The 22,004-nt window shown below is 44.1% G+C and overlaps 1 protein-coding gene and 1 pseudogene across 1 annotated transcript in view; both read left to right on the top strand.

Moving 5' to 3' along the window:
* DAAM1 (dishevelled associated activator of morphogenesis 1) overlaps nt 1-22,004 on the top strand; it is a 243,282-nt gene that overhangs the window by 11,299 nt on the left and 209,979 nt on the right. The window lies entirely within an intron of this gene.
* On the top strand, nt 18,133-18,251 carry LOC133378590 (5S ribosomal RNA; annotated as a pseudogene).

Raw genomic sequence — 22,004 nt, 5'->3', positions numbered from 1 at the left:
CCCTTCAATGCCACAACTCATCACAGGAGCGAAAGCAAACCTGCTTCCCAAACTGGCATACTGTCTGTGTGAGCAAGAGAGAACAGGCCTTGTGCATAGAGGCATACAACTTGCAGAACTGTGGGACATAACAGTTGGGACAGGTGCAGATTAAGAGGAAGGATGGCTATGTTTTGGTTTTCTTGTTCTGGAAAGTGCTTAGGAACAATTGTATCCATGGGAAAATGGGATATTTGGCGGGGGGAGGACATTTGTAAACATCGCCTGTTCCTGAAACAAGACATGATAGCTATTATGCTTTTAACACTTGATTCATTAAAATGAAGAGCTAATTGACATTAACGTAAGAGCAGCCCTACTAGATCGAGCCAATGGCCCACCTAGTCTAGCATCGTATTCTCGCAGTGGCTGACTAGATGCCCCCATGGGAAGCCTGGAAATAGGACCAGAGTGTCACAGTGGTCTCCCACTTCTGATTTCTAGTTTCTCTTCTTTTCCAATCTCAAGTTATAATAATAATAATAATAATAATGATGATGATGATAATCTTAAGTTCAGTTCTCCACATTTCTGCATCGGTTTGTGATTTTTGTATATGAAAAAGCTCATGAATGTTCATTAGCATTTTAGTGCAAATTTCTCCCAATAAACACATTTTGTATGCAGTTTGCCTGAAATGCACATTTTTGCAAAGCTGTTCCCTCTAATATCCACTTGCATGTTGTTTTCACCAATATATGCAGTTTTGAGCACACTTTGCCCTACTATATGCATTTTTGTATAAATTATCATTGCAAAATTTGGAGATTTGGGGATTTTTGAAAGATGACTGTGTTTTGGTTTGTGTATTTCAGGAAATGCAAATGTCATAGACTCGCCTTTAAATGCAAACTGGATCTAATTTCCGCCCCGTCTCTAATTCAGAGGCAGATGGCTTCTTAACAATGGAGGGAGCACATTGCCATTATGGCTAGTAGCCATTGTTAGCCTTATGCTCCAGGAATTTGTATGAAAAGATACAGTGCAGTACCTGTACTCATTTCCATCCTACAAGTTTATTCTGGGCCATTGTGATGTTTATGATCAAGGTCTTGATACTGTGCTTTTTGTTCTGTGGTCTGTGCTATGTGTGTGGTGTAGTGGTTAAGGTGTTGGACTACGACCTGGGAGACCAGGGTTCAAATCCCCACATAGCCGTGAAGCTTACTGGGTGACCTTGGGCCAGTCACTGCCTCTGCGCCTCATGAAAACCCTCTTCATAGGGTCGCCATAAGTCGGAATCGACTTGAGGGCAGTACATCTACATCTGCTGCTATGTGTATATATTTTCTTACCGCACAGAAAGTTCTTCCTGATGGGTGGAAGCCTGTTCTTCTCTGCCACTATTTCTTAATGCTCTCATCTAGGTAGAACTCTCCATGTCCTGCAAACGCAAATGCAGCAGTGTGTGGCTGGAACAGCTTTGGATTCTCTGCTGCCTCTTCAGCCTGTTTCCAGGAAACCTGTAGCTCTACTAATGTACACAAACCATGAATGGATGAATGGGTAGAGGTGGGCTGGGGCTGTTTTGGTCACAGAAACCTCCTTTGCATCCCTTAAGTAGGTTATGTTTATGTTTTGCCTGCTTTCCCCTGGCCTGTCACTTTCTCTCTTTCTTCTCCCCATCTGCCAAGTGGTGCTCCCTGCTACAGCTCCTGGAGGCGTTAAAGAAATTCACTAAAAGGTGTTCAGCCAAGGTTGCTCACCTGTTACTCCCGAGAGCAACATCCTTGCTGTCTGGGTTCCTGTATGTGCCAGCCTTTCCTAGAGCTGTTAGCAATTCATATGCTCTGGACAGTCCCCTTCTCTCTCCCCCGGCTTCCGCTTTTCAAAACGGCTGAAATATTGGCTCCTGCAAGCTCTCCTTTATAACCAGCAACAATAAAAGAACTATGTAAGTCTGCTCAAAAGCCTCACCCTTTGCACTAGAAATTTGCAGAGTTTCTGACCCCTGGTTCTGAGAGTTCACCAGGAATTGTCTGGTGCATTTTTGAGGGAAGAAAAAAATCTCACAGCCTTAAAGACTAGAAAATTGGGTTTTTTGTTTATATTATATAAATTAAAATGTAAACTGAGGTTTTTGGAGTGCTGAGTCCTGCATCCAGTCCCATAATGTGACTCTAAATGTATGCATAGTTCTGATCTTTGTTTCAGAAACGCTCCGCCTCTCTGATCACACCTGCAGCATGCTTCAGTTGTTCTCTCTTTCCTTTCCAGTCCTCACATTTTGGCAGATGTGTTCTTAAGACTAGGCCATGCCTGTCCCAAGTAGGGCTTCCAGCCCTTGTAGCTGAGCTCTGCATCTCTTGATTGGATGTATGGCTCTGCTGCCATCTTGGCAACTCTTGACATGGAGATCTAAGCCACTCCCATCTCAGGGAAGATCCGTAGCTGTGGAAGAGCATCTGCCTTGCATGCAGAAGGTCCCAAGTTCAATCCCCTGCATCTCCAAATAGGTCTGGGAGACACTCCTGCCTGAAACCCTGGAGAGAGCTCTTGCCAGTCAGTGTAGACAGTATTGAGTTAGTTGGACCGACTCTGTGTAAGGTGGCTTCCTATCTTCCTCTGCACCATGCCCTTGGCTCCCTGAACGTAACAATGGTATAAGTAATCTGTTTGGACTGAAATTGTTGGTTATAGAATAAGAAGTCTCTGAAATAAAAACCCCAGAGCTCCAGTCACTGAAACAAGACATCTGCAGTTATTTCTTACCAAGGCAAATGGTTACTAGTCGTTTCCCTAGGTTATACCCAAACAAGTTTCACCAGATCACCTGTAATACAAACCTGCAGTAATGCTGTATAGAGCCTTACTGGAAAAATAGAATAAAAGTCTCTCTCTCTCTCTCTCTCTCTCTCTCTCTCTCTCTCTGTGTGTGTGTGTATGTGTGTGTATATATATGTATATATATATATGTATATATATATATAAATTTGGCGTTCTGTTCTGACCTTGGTTGGGAATGTCTTAAAAGTAGCTGTTGAGCCTTATCTTATAACAAGGCTGAGAATAAAATGGTTCAAAATGCTCAAGCATTCTAAAAATCTCACTTGCAACAAAAGCCTTGCTGCTTGTTCCTCTTCCCTTTCTGGAGAAAAAAGAAAGTCCCCTCTGCTTAACTTTGCAAAGCCCTGGGGTGAACTTCCCGCAGCACCTCTCATAAATCTTCTTCAACATTTTTATTAACGACTTGGATGAGGAGGTACAGAGCATGCTTATCAAATTTGCAGATGATACAAAACTGGGGGGCACAGCTAATACCGTGGAAGACAGAAACAAAACATTGATAGGCTGGAGCATTGGGCTGAAAACAACAGAATGAAATTCAACAGGGATAAATGCAAAGTTCTACACTTAGGAAAAAGAAACCAAATGCACAGTTATAAGATGGGGGATACTTGGCTCAGCAATACGACATGTGAGAAGGATCTTGGAATTGTTGATCACAAGCTGAATATGAGCCAACCGTGCGATGTGGCTGCAAAAAAGGCAAATGCTATATTAGGCTGCATTAACAGAAGTATAGTTTCCAAATCGCATGAAGTATTAGTTCCCCTCTATTCAGCACTGGTTAGGCCTCATCTTGACTACTGCATCCAGTTCTGGTCTCCGCACTTCAAGAAGGATGCAGACAGACTGGAACGGGTTCAGAGGAGGGCAACAAGGATGATCAGGGGACTGGAAACAAAGCCCTATGAGGAGAGACTGAAAGAACTGGGCATGTTTAGCCTGGAGAAGAGAAGACTGAAGGGAGATATAATAACACTCTTCAAGTACTTGAAAGGTTGTCACATAGAGGAGGGCCGGGATCTCTTCTCGATTGTCCCAGAGTGCAGGACACGGAATAATAGGCTCAAGTTGCAGCAAGCCAGATTTCAACTGAACATCAGGAAAAACGTCCTGTTAGAGCCATATGACAATGGAACCAATTACCTAGAGAGATAGTGGGCTCTCCAACACTGGAGGCATTCAAGAGGCAGCTGGACAGCCATCTGTCAGGAATGTTTTGATTTGGATTCCTGCATTGAGCAGGGGGTTGGACTTGATGGCCTTGTAGGCTCCTTCCAACTCTGCTATTCTATGGTTCTATGAAATGAGGATTTTTGCAATATTCCTGGGTGTCTGCCTTTATTTTAAAGCGCATATTGCCATTTCTATGGATCAGAGCTGATCAGTTTAAGCAGAATGCGGTTTCTGTCTGGCAACTGTACCTGAATTTAAATTGAGTGATTAACTATGCCACTTTAAAAAAAACACAACACTTTGTGTTTTTGCTGGAAAACCTACATGGATTTGCTTCTGTTGCTGTGTATTTAAGCAGTATTAGTATTAAACTATTTTACCATTCCCTCCTAATAATAATATTAATGTGCTTGTATCGTGGGTGGGGCGGAGATCTCTGCATGTAGAAGACTAGGAGTAAAAACAAAAATCTTAGGAATTCCTAAGCTCAATATTTATCTTCCCTGACTTAATTTGCCCAGTCTGTCTTTCCTTGCCCAGTCTGTGCAATTTAGAGTTTAAAGTATTTGCACCTTGAGAAGGGACAAATGTCAGGATTAACTAGTAAATGCTTGTGAAACAAAACTAAAATATTGACAGTTCTCTCCCCTGATCCATCTTCTCTTTTGGTTATATTCGCTGGCCTGGTTCACATATCAAGCTAAGCCAAACCGTGGCTTGGTATGAACGCGTGGGCTCTGGCAGAGGAGATTGCATCTGCTTGGCTCCTCCCTGGTCATTCTGATGCTGTGCCCTGCTGATCTAAACCATGGTTTGGCTTAGCATGTTGTCCGAATCCGAGCTCATGGTTTAGCTCTCTTCAGACCAATCAGAAGCTGCAGCCAAGGCTTTATCCTATGTGTTGCGTGTATTTGCGCTAAGTGTGATTTGTCTTAGTGTGATCTGTGAAGCAGGTCAAGGAATGCCAACAAGGCAGTAACAGGGGAGTAGATCTGTTCTTTGGCAGCCAGAGTTATAAACGGAACACCTCACTATTTTATTCTAACAAATGGCAATGCTGTACCAGGAAGATTCAGCAGGCTCTTCCCATCTCAACTTTGTCAGGCAAAGTGCTTCCCATTTCTCTAGATTGGTGATGGGGAACCTCTGCCCCCCCCCATGTTGCTGGGCTATAACAACCATCATCCCTAACTACTGGTCATGCTGGCTGGGGCTGATGGGAGTTGGGTGTCCAGCAACCACAGCTGGTCCCCATCTATATAACCATATAATTGTAGTGGTACTGAAATGGGAAAGGCCTTCTCCTTCCTAGAGATGTAAAATTTCTGGAAATTTTGAAACCATGGGAAAAACCCAGCATTTTTCAGAAAAAATGGGAATTTTTGGAAAAATTGAAAAAATGCAATATTAGCACTTTTTACAAATTGAAAGTCACTTTGTTACTTCAGGAACATCAAATGTAATTATGTACAAGTTGGTTTGGCATAAAATTATCACATTTGGTATGTTAAGGTACATTTTATTCAAACAATTATTACAAATTGAATTTACTTTTTTAAATTTTTACTTTTTTTGGTAACAGATGGATCTACATTTTATGGATCTACAGTTTATGAGGAGCAGGCAAAAAACAATTAAGAAAGAACCATCAACATTAATAACAAAGAAACTTACTTATGTCTCCACTAGTCCTCCACAGTGTCAAGCAGACATAAAGCAACCATTCCCATAAAAAGAACTGACAAAAAGGTGGGGACCAAGATTCAATGAAACATTTTATTCATCATGCTAAAATAAAATTCCATGATCCATTTTTCTTCATTTTTTTCAATTTTTCCAATTTGTTGGAAAAACAAAGCAAAAAGGCTTCGGGGGGGGGAGGAAATGTAAAAAACCCAGTTTTTTCCTGCATTTTTCTGGTTTTTTCCCGGGCCTTCACATCTCTACTCCTTCTCCATTGGTCCATCCAGCCTAGTACTGCCTACTCTGACAGGGCCTTCTTTCCAAGGTCTTGGATACAGGTCTTCTTTCTCCCCTTCCATTCTTTCTAGCTCTGCTCCTGAATCTGATTATCTGGAGATGCCAGGGACTGGAGCCTTGTACTTTAACACATGTGCTGTCCCACCTTCCACCTTCCTGCTCTGCTCCTGAGGTTCTGGCTGTCTCCTGTTGGATGCAGAATGCTAGCCTAGATAAACCTCAAGCTTAATCCATCAAGGCCATACTTAAACAGTAGTTGCAGCTCCACAGCCTTGAAGCATTGAATGTACTTCTTTGGGTCTCAGGAGACATATGAAGGTACATGAGGCCGCCACTACCTTTCTAAAGCTAAGCAGGTCTAGGTCAGGTCAGGGCCAGGATGGCTGACCGCTTGGGAACCTCATGTATGCAGTCTCGGATTCCGTGATGGAAGAAAGGTGGGATGTAAAAATATAAGGTAATAAAATAAAAATGTGGGGCATCCAATCGGAAACTAGGAAGTGGCCCAGTTTAGGTGTGGAAAGCTCTGCTTGAAACATGCAGATTCATATGTAATGCCAAAGCGTGACTTGGTGTTGTGTTTGAGTAGTCGCTGACTTGCTTGACTTGGAACATAGAAATCTGCTTTATACCCGGTTAGACTGCTGATCCATCTATTTACCCTGACTGGTGCCAGTTCTCAATGGTTTTTCCCAGTCCTAGTTGGTGATGCTGGAGATTGAAACGGAAACCTCTTGCATGCAAAGCATGTCCTCCATCACTTAGCTATGGCCCTTTCCAAATCTTCTGCTTAATATGGAGTGTGAGAGCAACTCCTTTCTTTCTTTCTTTCTTTCTTTCTTTCTTTCTTTCTTTCTTTCTTTCTTTCTTTCTTTCTTTCTTTCTTTCTTTCTTTCTTTCTTTCTTTCTTTCTTTCTTTCTTTCTTTCTTTCTTTCTTTCTTTCTTTCTTTCTTTCTTTCTTTCTTTCTTTCTTTCTTTCTTTCTTTCTTTCTTTCTTTCTTTCTTTCTTTCTTTCTTTCTTTCTTTCTTTCTTTCTTTCACCTATCCACAGATAAAGAAATGGACTTTTTCAAATTTATTCTTTATTAAAATTTTCAAAACATAATAAAAAAAAATACAGTCACATAACAGAATTGCAGGATATTGTTTTAATTTGCTTTTACCTAACTGTGTAATTGTATTTTGAACTTTTAAGAAAATACTAATGTCTTGTATTGACAGTGTTTTTTGTAAACCACTTAGAAGTTCTATTTATAATCGAGCAGTGTATAAATCTTGTTAAATTGTTTTCGGCAGGCGTCTAAAATACTACAGTGATGGTGCCTCCCTAATGTCAGTAGGCAGGGAGTTCCAAAGTAAAGACGCTGCCGTACTAAAGGAATGACTCCTTGCAAATGCAGAACAGACATAGCAAAATGCATATATGCAAAATGCTCTGAGCACCCATGGAAAAAGTGCTCTAGAAATATGAAGCATCGTCTCAGTGGTGTTTAATGGAGCTTGCTGTACTCCTCACAGCAAATAGGTTTTCCAAGAAGGCTGTCTCTTAATTCTTGATAGCCTTCCTCCAGACATGCTGTTTGCAAAGTTCCTTGGCCCTCTTGCATTAGCTCCCACACGGAAAAGGGCGAAACTCTTCTTTGTCATGTGCCTTGATAGGCAAGTGTCTTCATGCTGCTTATCTCCCCAAAGGAATGTACAAGGAAGTGGATAGTGATGTGCAGTGAGCAATGCATGATGATCAAGTTAGTCACGTCCTCTCCCTCTCTGCAGGGTTTTAAGAGCTTATGGTTGGGTCTCGTGGCCCAAAACATTGACTCTTCTGCTCCTTTTCTTTGGGGTGCATAGGAGGAAGGAGATAAGAAAAATGGTCAAACAGACCATTTTTTTAGATTAAAAGGGGTGCCTAACTTGCTGTGGGCATGATCCAATTAGATTTTTAGTTTGGGGGAGGCAAGGGACACCCCCTGAACGTGGTGCAAGAGCTAGCTTAGAGTGGCGTTTATGTGTGTGATCTGGCAAATCCCATTTCAAACCTTAGGCAGCTTGCTATTCTCTGTGACTGAGTGACACCTCCTGCCCCCCTCAGGCCAAAAGAAATCTGTAATACAGGGAAAATGCAGTCCTACTATGCAGGGCTGTTGTTAGGATTATGAGATCCGGAAGCTGAAGCACCCTGAAAACTTGAATTGTTCTAGAATCTAAAGCAGGGCTTGGGGACCTGTTGTTCTTCACATGCTGCTGTTGGGGGACCACAACTCACACCATCGCTAGCCAGCTTGGCCAGTGGTGAGAGATGAAGGGAGTTGTGGTCCAGCAACGTTTAGACACCACAGAGTCCCCAACTCTGGCCAAGAGAAATGTGATGTACCTAGTCTGCTCTTTTGTCAGTTCCTGTCTTCATCCCCTTTTGGCTGCACCCAAGCAGCTCCCTGCTTTACGCTATGGAGGCCAGGCTCTAAGAATAAGATCCTGGCTATTAACATCTTAGAGTGTTGTGCGAGCTAGAGTGTCAGTAGCAGAAGGCTGCCGATGGCTGGCTGTCCATAGAGCCTGTGAGTAGAAACTTGCAGACATGTGGGTGACAACCTGTGCCTATTCTCCTTTCCTGTACCACACTTGCTGCTGACTCTGTTCTTTGCAGAGAGCCCCCTCCTTGCCAACAGCACACACACCAGTCTGTCTTTAGGCCTTTTGTGCTGATAGTTTTGAAAACCTGAGCAACTGGAATGTTTATAAGCATTTCTCACTGCTTATCAGCTGAGTCAGTGGCTAGGGAGGACTCGTCTCCATCTAGTGTAACCAGAGCTCTTGCAACCAATACTCAATGGAAGTCTTAAGCACTTGCAACCTGTGTTTGATTGATTGCATTTGTATACTGCCCCATAGCCGAAGCTCTCTGGGTGGTTTACAACAATTAAAAACATTAAAAACAAATATACAAATTTAAAAGCACATTTTTAAAAAGCAATTTAAAAACACATGCTAAAATGCCTGGGAGAAGAGGAAAGTCTTGACCTGGTGCCGAAAAGGTAACAGTGTTGGCGCCAGGCACATCTCGTCAGGGAGATCATTCCATAATTTGAGGGCCACCACTGAGAAGGCCCTCTCCCTTGTTGCCAGACTCCCAGCTTCCCTCGGAGTTGGCACCTGGAGGAGGGCCTTGGATGTTGAGCGTAGTGTATGCGTGGGTTCATGTCGGGAGAGGCGTTCTATCAGGTATTGTGGTCCCAAGCCATGTAAGACTTTATAGGTCAAAACCAGCACCTTGAATCGAGCTTGGAAATATACAGGCAGCCAATGCAAGCGGGCCAGAATCGGTTTCATATGATTGTATCGTCTGGTCCCTGTTACCAATTTGGTCGCTGCATTTTGCACAAGCTGTGTGTGTGGTTTTTTTTCTTGCCCAAATATTTGAAACGGAGTAAGTTGGCAATAACACTGTTGGGCAAATCTTTGTTTTATTCTCTGCCCATAGCAAGTCACCCTAAAAAGTTACTCAAATATGCCTTTGCCATCACTAACTGATACATTGATACTTAAGGGTTAATTAGTAGCATCTGCATTCCTCGAGTCAAGGGAAAGGCTTTGAATATGAAAAGCTGATCTTGCCTATTTGAGGCTCTGGTAAACAATATTGAGGGTGGCTTAAACTACACAGATCCCTGAGGATTATGGAAAAACTTTGTTAGTGCAATATGGCATTTCAAAAGCGTATTTGGTAGTAGGTTTTAAAAAGAGTTTGCATGAGTGATTTGCATACCAGGTGTCCATATATGTCAATGTTTGGATTTGAAAACTAAACAGGCTCTGTTGTCTGAGTGCAGCATCTAATCCTGTGTATAGGTTCCACAAGCCAATGGGAGTTTATTTCTAGCTGAACTCCACACATTCGAGAGACCTACATTTTTCAGGCAATAGCAAACAACAAAAAGGTATCTTATTAGGACCATTTATGTTGATTAGGCATAGTCTGCTCTAGACTTAGTGGCTAACCCTGAACTTTGAAGCAGGAAGCCCCACGCTTGTGATTTGTGGCTACATGTGCACATAATGTTAAGCCATTTGTTCAGCTAACCATGAGTCCTCTCATGCACAACTGCACAAGCTGTGTCTTGTGTCTCCAGAGCTTGGCTTCATACATCTATGGGCTGGGGCCTGGCAAGGAGAGTGATCAGTTGTGGCCCAGTTGGGCCAGTGAGGGGCCCTTCTGAGCTGCTGCAGTCTTGACTTGTGTCCAACCTGACTGACCGCTGACACCAGGCATGCCATGGAGAAGACTCCGCTCTTTGTGTAGTTGCCAACCTTTCTTCCACCATGGAAGACTCCTTAAGCTAGGCTGCGCCTTGGCTGTCTTGGGTCCATACATGGCTTTTATAACCTCTGGCTGCCTCCTTCGTAGGAAGGAAATTGACATACAAATCAGCTACCACAATCTCCCGGGGCAGATTTGGGGATGGCGTGAGGGGCGAGGGAGGAGATGTTTTGCTGGGCAAGCAGAAGTCCCTGTGCAAATAGGATGACTTGGTTGGCTCCAACCCCAATTTAACATGGAGTGGGGCCCATTGTATGTTCATGAGATAGGGCCTTCTCTGTGGTGACCTCTTGGTGATGCCCTTCCCTCTGAGGAATTATGCTGCTGCTGTTTTTTAACCTCCTGGTGCCAGTTGAAGGCTTGCCTCTCTGCCCAGGCCTTTACAGTGGGACGATGCAAATTGTAGCCAGCTGGAGTAAGAACATAAGAACATAAGAAGAGCCTGCTGGATCAGGACAGTGGCCCATCTAGTCCAGCATCCTGTTCTCACAGTGGCCAACCAGGTGCCTGGGGAAAGCCCGCAAGCAGGACTCGAGTGCAAGAACACTCTCCCCTCCTGAGGCTTCCGGCAATTGGTTTTCAGAAGCATGCTGCCTCTGACTAGGGTGGCAGAGCACAGCCATCATGGCTAGTAGCCATTGATAGCCCTGTTCTCCATGAATTTGTCTAATCTTCTTTTAAAGCCATCCAAGCTGGTGGCCATTACTGCATCTTGTGGGAGCAAATTCCATAGTTTAACTATGCGCTGAGTAAAGAAGTACTTCCTTTTGTCTGTCCTGAATCTTCCAACATTCAGCTTCTTTGAATGTCCACGAGTTCTAGTATTATGAGAGAGGGAGAAGAACTTTTCTCTATCCACTTTCTCAATGCCATGCATAATTTTATACACTTCTATCATGTCTCCTCTGACCCGCCTTTTCTCTAAACTAAAAAGCCCCAAATGCTGCAACCTTTCCTCGTAAGGGAGTCGCTCCATCCCCTTGATTATTCTGGTTGCCCTCTTCTGAACCTTTTCCAACTCTATAATATCCTTTTTGAGATGAGGCGACCAGAACTGTACACAGTATTCCAAATGCGGCCGCACCATAGATTTATACAACGGCATTATGATATCGGCTGTTTTATTTTCAATACCTTTCCTAATTATCGCTAGCATGGAATTTGCCTTTTTCACAGCTGCCACACACTGGGTCGACATTTTCATCGTGCTGTCCACTACAACCCCGAGGTCTCTCTCCTGGTCGGTCACCGCCAGTTCAGACCCCATGAGCGTATATGTGAAATTCAGATTTTTTGCTCCAATATGCATAATTTTACACTTGTTTTTATTGAATTGCATTTGCCATTTTTCCGCCCATTCACTCAGTTTGGAGAGGTCTTTTTGGAGCTCTTCGCAATCCCTTTTTGTTTTAACAACCCTGAACAATTTAGTGTCGTCAGCAAACTTGGCCACTTCACTGCTCACTCCTAATTCTACGTCATTAATGAACAAGTTGAAAAGTACAGGTCCCAATACCGATCCTTGAGGGACTCCACTTTCTACAGCCCTCCATTGGGAGAACTGTCCGTTTATTCCTACTCTCTGCTTTCTGCTTCTTAACCAATTCCTTATCCACAAGAGGACCTCTCCTCTTATTCCATGACTGCTAAGCTTCCTCAGAAGCCTTTGGTGAGGTACCTTGTCAAATGCTTTTTGAAAGTCTAAGTACACTATGTCCACTGGATCACCTCTATCTATATGCTTGTTGACACTCTCAAAGAATTCTAATAGGTTACTGAGACAGGACTTTCCCTTGCAGAAGCCATGCTGGCTCTGCTTCAGCAAGGCTTGTTCTTCTATGTGCTTGGTTAATCTAGCTTTAATAATACTTTCTACCAGTTTTCCAGGGACAGAAGTTAAGCTAACTGGCCTGTAATTTCCGGGATCCCCTCTGGATCCCTTTTTGAAGATTGGCGTTACATTTGCCACTTTCCAGTCCTCAGGCACGGAGGAGGACCCAAGGGACAAGTTACATATTTTAGTTAGCAGATCAGCAATTTCACCTTTGAGTTCTTTGAGAACTCTCGGGTGGATGCCATCCGGGCCCAGTGATTTGTCAGTTTTTATATTGTCCATTAAGCTTAGAACTTCCTCTCTCGTTACCACTATTTGTCTTAGTTCCTCAGAATCCCTTCCTGCAAATGTTAGTTCAGGTTCAGGGATCTGTCCTATATCTTCCACTGTGAAGACAGATGCAAAGAATTCATTTAGCTTCTCTGCAATCTCCTTATCGTTCTTTAGTACACCTTTGACTCCCTTATCATCCAAGGGTCCAATTGTCTCCCTAGATGGTCTCCTGCTTTGAATGTATTTATAGAATTTTTTGTTGTTGGTTTTTATGTTCTTAGCAATGTGCTCCTCAAATTCTTTTTTAGCATCCCTTATTGTCTTCTTGCATTTCTTTTGCCAGAGTTTGTGTTCTTTTTTATTTTCTTCATTCGGACAAGACTTCCATTTTCTGAAGGAAGACTTTTTGCCTCTAAGAGCTTCCTTGACTTTGCTTGTTAACCATGCTGGCATCTTCTTGGCCCTGGTGGTACCTTTTCTGATCTGCGGTATGCACTCCAGTTGAGCTTCTAATATAGTGTTTTTAAACAACTTCCAAGCATTTTCGAGTGATGTGACCCTCTGGACTTTGTTTTTCAGCTTTCTTTTTACCAATCCCCTCATTTTTGTGAAGTTTCCTCTTTTGAAGTCAAATGTGACCGTGTTGGATTTTCTTGGCAATTGGCCAGTTACATGTATGTTTAATTTAATAGCACTGTGGTCACTGCTCCCAATCGGTTCAACAACACTTACATCTCGCACCAGGTCCCGGTCCCCACTGAGGATTAAGTCCAGGGTTGCCGTCCCTCTGGTCGGTTCCATGACCAACTGATCTAGGGAATAGTCATTTAGAATATCTAGAAACTTTGCTTCTTTGTCATGACTGGAACACATATGCAGCCAGTCTATGTCCGGGTAGTTGAAGTCACCCATTACTACCACATTTCCTAGTTTGGATGCTTCCTCAATTTCATATCTCATCTCAAGGTCTCCCTGAGCATTTTGATCAGGGGGACGATAGATCGTTCCCAGTATTAAGTCCCTCCTGGGGCACGGTATCACCACCCAGTAGATGGATTATCTGCTTTTTCTGTCATTCAGATTATTCTGAATTTTTATTTGATGTTTAATTTATATTTGATTGGGGTGTGCGTGTTTATGGCTTGCATTTTATATTCTAGCCAGCCCTGAGCGTGTTAGGTTGGGCTAGAAATATAAATTAAGACAGGTTTTTCCCCCACAAATGTTCTCAAGTATTTCTGCTAACCATACCACTTAAATCTAGGTATGGATAAAAAGGTTCAGGGGTAAACGTGGTCTTGCCCAGGATCATATACTTTTCTCCTTGGATGGAGGGTGAATATGTGTGAATCCAGACTTGTATGTTTCTTATGGGTTAGAAGTGTCCTTACAAGTAGGGCTTTAACATCACTTCTTCTCTTAACCTTGGTGAGCTTCCAAGAGTTGCTTACTCCTTGTTTGGTTTACAAGGTAATTCTGGTTGCATAGAAGGGTATGAGAAAAGGTTTCTCATTCTGAAAATATTAAATTTACAGTCACCTCCGTCTGCAGGGGGTTGCTTGGGTTGTAGAATGACAGATTACCAACTGTATCTGTGGAATAACCCTTCCTTGTTCGGGGCTTGCTAAAGCCCAATTAAGTCTGTCTTGATCTCTAAATGAGATTTTTGCCAAATGTCTTGTCCAGCTGAAGTGTTTGCTTCCAATAATAGCAAAGAGGATTAAATTAACCTAATGTCCTGGACGAATATAGAAGCACAGCTTGCAGTGGTTATCGGGTACATGGAATTTCTCCAAAAATCAGTGTATCCCTTTTTCTCTTGCGTTATTTTTCAAACCTGTGAAACTTTTTATGTTCTCCTGGGCATCCCTCACGATCAGGCTGAATGTGGCTAAGCCTTTTGTCTGTGTTCTCAAAGTTACTAGAAGATTTTTTTTTCAGTACCGTGAGCCCATCTGCATTGTACATCTAAAGCAGTATCATACCATTTTAAACAGTTATGACTTCCCACAAAGAATCCTGGGAACTGTAGTTTGTTAAGGGTGCTGAGAGTTGTTAGGAGACCCCTCTTCCTCTCACAGACCTACACATCTCAGAGTGTTTTCACAGTCAATCCTTTTTGCCAGGGAACTCTAGTAGGAAGTCTAGCTCTGTGAGGGGAATGGGGTCTCCTTAACAGCTCTCAGCGCCCTTAACAAACTACAGTTCCCAGGATTCTTTGGGGAAGCCATGATGACTTAAGAGTAGTATGATACTGCTTTAAATTTATAGTGCAGATGGGGCCTTTGCCTGCCTGCTTGTATGTACCTATCACAAAATGACTTGTACAAGGGAGTGAAGAAAGACTAAGTTCCTGCTGGGTCTCCTGAATATGACTTTTGTTGCTGCAAGTGGTGATCTTGCAAGTCTGACGGGTTTTACCATGCAATTCTGTGTGTACAGATGCCAAGTGTAATTCTCCATCTGACGCCACTGCATTTATACTGATTTTAAATAGACATACCTGCCAAGGGCTGTGTTGTTGTTTCTTAAACCATGCCCATTAAACAGTTTGTCTACAGTAGGCACTTTTGCAATTCTTACCTCCTTCTTGTTCTTGAAACAGATCTGTGTGGTAGCTTAGTCTGTTTAATGGTCACTACAGCAGATCTGGCATTGGAACCCTATCCTCCCCTAAAATAACTAGTGCAGACGTCGCCAGTGTGGGACCTGTGGGCACACTGATGCCCTTGAGATCTTTCCCTTGTGACTAGAATGCTTTTGAGCCTCCCCTGTTCCCCCTTAGTCATGAGGTGGTGACCTTTACCTCCCTGGAGAAGTACATAGAACTAAAGAAGGAAGTTGGAAGAGGAACTTGCTTCCTCTTTCAGTGCTCTGGACTTTAAGGCTCAGATGAATTCTACTGGATCTGACATGTACTTGGATCGTTTGGAAAAGTGAAGTGCATGTGTGCACCTGCACTTTCTCTTTGTCTCAACCGTGTGAGTGGGAGTGCGATCCAGGGAAGGGGGAGATAAGTGACCACAGGGGGTGGCACCAATGGCATTCACTCAAAACTCCCAAATGTGTCTGTGGTCCTAAAAAGCTTAGTGACCTCAGACCTAGTTGGGTGTAGGAACTCGCACATGGGTTGGAGCCTGATCATAACTGAGCTGCACCAGTGGCGCCGCCGCCATTTTCTTCTGTTTGGCATAGGAGTAGCCAACATGGTATTGTTGGACTGCAGCTCTCATTGTCCCTGACCATTGGTCATGTTGGCTGGGGCTGATGGGAGCTGGAGTCCAACAACACCTGGAGGGCACCACATTGACTACCCCAGCTTAGCATGTGTGCATTTGCTCATGTGTGGCAAGTAGTCAGCCACGGGACGTTCACAGGCAGGACAGAACATGATGAGAATGGTCAACCCCTGACAGCTTCCAGGCTCTAGTATCTGAACACAGAGGTTCCGTTTGGGAATCTCTGCTAATTGCTTCTGATGGACTAGTCTCCCATAGACGTTTGCCAAATCCTGATGTAATAAGGCTGCTTTAGCTGGTATAGCACAGTGGGGAGGAGAGCCTGGCTGGGAGTCCAGAGTCTGTGAGTTCAAATCCCCACTCGTGTCTCCTGGGTGTCAAGGGCCAGCTAAAGATCACCCCCACAGTAAGTGACTCAGGGGTTACATGCCCTGCCACCTGTGCAGCCGTGGGCAAGCGGCATAGCCCCAAGAGCCCAGTTGCCCCCCAGTTGGCAGCTGCGGACAAGGAAGGGACTGGCCTGTGCAGCAGTGGCAAGCTGAGGAGGCCATAACCAGCTGGGGAGGACTAGCCTCAGAGGGAGACAATGGTAAACGTCCTCCGAATACCACTTACCATGAAAACCCGTATTCATAGGGTCGCCATAAGTTGGGGTTGACTTGAAGGCAGCCCATTTCCATTTCCATCCCACTTACAGCTGTTTTTTTTTCTTTTGAGGTCCTGTAAATTAACTTTTGTAGCAACACTTCTGGGAAACGTTCCACAGTGGTGGTTCTGATAGCAAGCCGCCAGGTTTTCATTTACAACAACCCAATTCATTGTGTAGTGGGATTTCCCTTGAGAGCTGCAGATAACAGCCTCCCTCTCGCTCCCTCTCGCTCCCTCTCGCTCCCTCTCGCTCCCTCTCGCTCCCTCTCGCTCCCTCTCGCTCCCTCTCGCTCCCTCTCGCTCCCTCTCGCTCCCTCTCGCTCCCTCTCGCTCCCTCTCTGTGTGTGTGCGTGTGTGCGTGTGTGCGCGTGTGCGCGTGTGTGTGCATATACATTTTATACTGATAATTAAATCTACTTCCACAACAAAATGCAGGAGAAGCCAAGAGATTTACTAGCTGGAGGCCACCCAGGCAGCTTCGTAATGGAATAGAGACTTTTTCAGCCTTGAATCCAAAGCAAAATGTTCTTGCCATCACTCTGGCTCTGGTTCCTTAGCCTGGTGCCCTTCAGATGCTTCGGACTACAACTCCCAACAGCCCCAGCCAGCATGGGGGTCTGTAGTATCTGTGGCTGAATGGAGTTGTAGCCCTAAGTATGGGAGGGCACCAAGTTGAGGAAGGCTGCTCTCAACAAAGGTGTCAAATTTGCTTGACACACAACCCCATCCAAAATGGATTGTGTGCATGAAGCGGCCACCCAACCACAAGCACATTGAAGACTCTTCTTGAAAGGTGTAAATTAGTAGAGACCTGGGAGGTGTTTTTGCCCATAATATATTCTTGTTTGTGCTATTTCATGTGGGCAAGTAGAGTTATGCAGATCACAGGTGCTTGTGTTCAACCCCATTCCATTCCACCTTGGAATTTTACGAGGCACTGTCCATAGCCGTTTCAAGCAGCCTTAGGGTCTAGAAACTTGTGTTCTGTGTTTTAAGGATTCCTTGGGATGCGTAGTATAATTGCCCGTGCTTGCATGGTGCTGACTTGGCTTCTTTTTGCACAGAGGGGTGGCTTGATGCTGAATTGCTCAGAGATGTGTTGTCACCAGAATGCTTGCCTTGCCCTGACAACGCCTCTTGAGAATACAGCCTCAACTGGAATAGCGCAATGGAGGTTTTGTAAGACTTGTCACTTCTGGTACTAGAGATGAACTCTTCCAGCTGCCCAACTGTAAGGCAGTTTGTACTCTTCCCCCCCCTTTTTTTTTTTTGAGGAGATTAGTTTGGGATGTGTGTTGGGTGTTCTCTAAAGATAAAGCATGGTTGGATGGAATTACGTGCACCAAAGCGTGTCTTGCAGGACTTGTCCATGTTTTAATCAGTTTTCTATCCCTCACAATTATGGAAGTAACCTTAGAATTATGATGACTGTTTTTGCTTGTATTTAACTTCTTAATTAATTTTATATTCCACCCTTTGTCAAAAGGCCATACGGTGGTTTACACAGTAGCACCATTAATGAGCAACATACTGTATACATAATATCCATACAATACAGGAAATTGAAAAGGTTACATAAATGCAATGCTTAATAATAAGCAATACATAATACTAGATAATTCATTGTAGTACATAATGCATAATGAGCAATACCTAATAAGCAGCAGTGTCAAATTAGTCATACTGCCAACCCAGCAATAAATGCAACAGCTCAACCCCTGCAGAATGCAAGAGTCTAATAACACAAGTTCTCTTGGATGCAACTTTGAAATACCAAACATACACAGCAGCAGCAGCATTGTGCAAAATAGGGGGGGATTATCACTGGTATACCTAAAGTGTCTACAGCCATACAACCCTAAACACACCCAATCTCATCTGATCTCGGAAGCTAAGCAGGGTCAGGCTTGGTTAGTTCTTGGATGGGAGACCTGCGGGCAATACTGGGTGCCGTAGGCGTAGAGGAAGGCAATGGTAAACCACCTCTGAATACCTCTTGCCATGAAAACCATATGAATATATATATAAAAAAAGATTCATAGGGTCGCCATAAGTCATAATCGACTTGAAGGCCTATAACAAAGGCAATACCTAAAGTGCAGACACTAGGGCTGCTTTCACACTGCACTTTATTCCGTTATTCTGACGATTTCTTACATGAATTTGTGCATTATATTTGACCTTTCACACAACGCACAAGCTAGCTCCAAAATTCTAGTGGAATGTAGTGGAAGTTTAGCGCTAATTTCTGTGATAAATGATACCAGAAATAATCCGTTAGCAAGGCTGGGAAACTGGAAGATTGCAGGAGTTTTTTGCTAGCTGCAGCCGCTCATGTGACAGGCATCCCAGCATGCAGTGCGTTCCCGCCCTTTAGTCGTGTGGGTTTTTTTTTTGTTGCCTGATGAACGTTGTACTGGTATTCTGGCATCGGTGCAGATAGCAGGAGCATTTCCCACACACGCACCTGTCTTGATACAACTAAAACAATTTAAAAAGTCAGATCCTAAAGGGAAAGGGCTTTCATGGCGACAGGGCGAGATCTTAGACCTCCTACACAGTGAGGAACAGTGTGCATGGGTGAGGGATGAAAACAAGCCGTGTGAAAGACAGTTGCGCGAAATGCCGGTATATTGGCTGAAAAAGCTGCTGTTCCTTAATGCAGCAGGTACTGCAGTGTGAAAGGGATTTTAGAAATCGGGACAGAAGCGCTACCTTTTTAATCCATTAAACTAACGCAATCAGCCCCATGTGTGAAAGCAGCCTAAGTGTATATGCTTCTCTCGATACAAAGTAGTTCTTAACCCTACTCCATGCACAACGTGACAGATCCTCCAGTTCTTTATCCGAGAGCATTCCTTTCCTCTCCCAATCTCCACTTCCCTGCCTCTCACTTGGGGTCTTTCCACAAGAAGGGGAGACTCCCAGCAATGTCAGCCTACCATTGGGTGGGCTGCTGCCTGCAGCGTGCCTGGTTTATCTCTCCCCGCCCTGGAAGACATCCTCCGGCGGGTGCAGTTGGCCTACCTCTGCACAGCATTAGCTAATTAACACCATCCCATGCACCAGATTTCTGGTAAGTTAGCGTAAAGCAGCCGCAGCGGTGAAGAGCAGGGAGTTATTCCTTTCATGCTCCCTCCCTCCACACACACTTTTCTTGTTAACCTGGCTGCCGCTGTCAAGATGAATACCTCCTGATGCTGATGGCTGGCTGACACCTTCTCCAGTTCCATGTTGCAGTTCCACCGGAGGACTTTTGGAGCCCAGACTGCTTCGAAGGCTGCACGTAGGTTGATCTCCAGAAGCGAAATGGATATTGACAACAGCAATGCCTGGATGGCGACCCCATGTGTCTTTCTCCCTTTTGCCATAATGCCGCGGCCCAAGGCTGTCCTGTGAAGTTGGGAGATCCAGGGTAGGCGAAAGGAGGCACAATGAAATTCACTCTCTCCCAAGATGGGGTGATGGCCACCAACATGGACAGCTTTAAGAGGGTTCAGCAAGTTCATGGAGCAAAATGCTATTAATGGTTACTAGCCACGATGGCTATGTTGTACCTCCATTGCTGGAGGCACCATGCCTCTGAATACCAATTGTAGGTGGGGAGAGTGCTCTTGCGCTCAGGTCCTGCTTGCTCAGTTGTATCACTAAAAAAAAAAAGCACACCTAGGATGCCTGCTTACCCACCCTCTTTCCAACCAAAATGCTAGCTTTATTGATCAAAGCACTATAGCAGGGGTGTCTATCCTTTTTAGGGCCTCGTTGACCCATCGTCAATCTTGCAGGGGGTGCATATCAAAGTAGTCAATTTATATGAAAAAGACACATTTTGGGGATCTTGGTCACAAAACCTTTTGATGTTACAGAATTGTAGCAGGAGGTCTACGGGAGTGGTCGATATATATTTATAGATAATTATATATATTTTAGAAATGGGCCGTTTTGCGGGGGCATGGAAAACCTTTTGGCATCACAATAGATACCTTTGGGAGCAATCAGTAAAAACAACTTTTAAAATTGTGCATTTCTTTTTAAAAAATGACAATTTTGGGGGGGGTTAGCTTGTGTGAACCCCGCTGGCCATGGGTCAGGCCCCCCCTGCTCTCCGGCATTTGTGTTTATGCTTGAAACTGAACATAGCTGAGGCAGCAACTCTGATCTGTTGGGTAAATGTGCATAGTTCATATTGCAGCATGAAGTAAGTGTGGCAGGCAGCTTTTGGAAGAAAATTATCCATGGCTGTTTCGTCTGTGGTGGTAGAGCTCCCTCCAACTCAGCTGGGGTTCATTTAGTTTGGATCTGGCTGTTACCCAAGAAACTGCATAACCTCCCCCCTCCCCTTAAGCAGTCATTCATTTGCTGGTGGTAAACAGGATATTTTAATGTAATGTTTATTTAAAGTGAGGGGAGCATGCAAAATTAAATGTCGAGAATGATCTGAAGGGCTCCTGGTTTGCAGCAGGAGGGCTTGGATCACGCTAACTGGGCAGAGGCAAGGGTGCTCTGGGGGTTTAGCAGGCCACGAAAGGGAATCTGAGGCTTTGCTATCCCACAGGGTTTTCCTGCTAGCCCTGTCTTGTCAAAACCCCTTTCACGCTTCAGTTGGCCAAAAGGCAAAGCGGCTAAGCTTTCAGCTACCTCAGAGCACTGCTCTTGCAGATCCTCATAAGTTCCTCAGCCTTCCTGTTTAAAGAATTACCTTTCAAAGGGCTGGCTGGGAGGTGAAGTGTGTCAGTGTGCTGAGGAATCACTGTTGATAGATTAGCTTTTTCGCTGGAAGTTACCTTGGGGCACATATGCATTTGGATGGATGGCTGGCAGATCTTTGGTCTGTCCAAAATGAAGCCTAACAAAATGATTGTCAGGTTAGCTTTGGCTGCCAACTGTGGATGGCATTGAAAGGGCATGTGTTTCCTTCTGAGAGCCAGCGTGGTATAGTGGTTAGAGTGTTGGACTACGGCCTGGGAGACCCGGGTTCGAATCCCCACACAGCTATGAAGCTCACTGGGTGACCTTTGGCCAGTCACTGCCTCTCAACTTCAGAGGAAGGCAATGGTAAACCCCCTCTGAATACCGCTTATCATGAAAACCCTATTCATAGGGTCGCCACAAGTCGGGATTGACTTGAAGGCAGTCCACTTCCATTTCATTTCATATTTCGTTCTAGACTTAATGCGATTCTAGAAACATTTCTGTGACTCTGGGAGCTTTTCTGCTGCATCTTTCTGCAAAATAAAAAAATCTGTTTCTAACAATGCATCGTTTTGTAAAATTAACTAGTAACTTAAAGGATAAAATAGCTGTCAAACGGTGCAGTTTCAAAAGCTGCAACTTTTCTTGTCGGATAGCCATACTGGGTGAAATATCTGTGTATCCGCTGTCTTTTAAATATTTAGAAGTACTCAATAAAATTTCCAAGTGAAGCTGTGGATTTGTTTGAATGTGACATTTAAACAGCGTTAAGTATGCTTAGTTCCCCCACTGCCCCCCTCCCCCACCCATCACTCAAATATTTATGTTCGAGTAGGAACATAGAAAATTGCCTTGCACAGAATTGTGGGCCATTGCTCCATTTTACTCTGCATTGTCTACACTGGTTGGCAGCAGCTCTCCAGGGTTTCAGGCAGGTGAGTTTCCAAGCCCTATCAGGAGATGATGGGATTTGAACCTGAGACCTTCTCCATGCAAAGCAAGTGCTACGCTATAGCCTTC

This window comes from Rhineura floridana, chromosome 2 (genome assembly GCF_030035675.1).
Source record: "Rhineura floridana isolate rRhiFlo1 chromosome 2, rRhiFlo1.hap2, whole genome shotgun sequence".
In the NCBI taxonomy this organism is placed as follows: Eukaryota; Metazoa; Chordata; class Lepidosauria; order Squamata; family Rhineuridae; genus Rhineura; species Rhineura floridana.
Note: the sequence above shows the minus strand (reverse complement) of the source record. Positions and strands in the feature narration are given on the sequence as shown.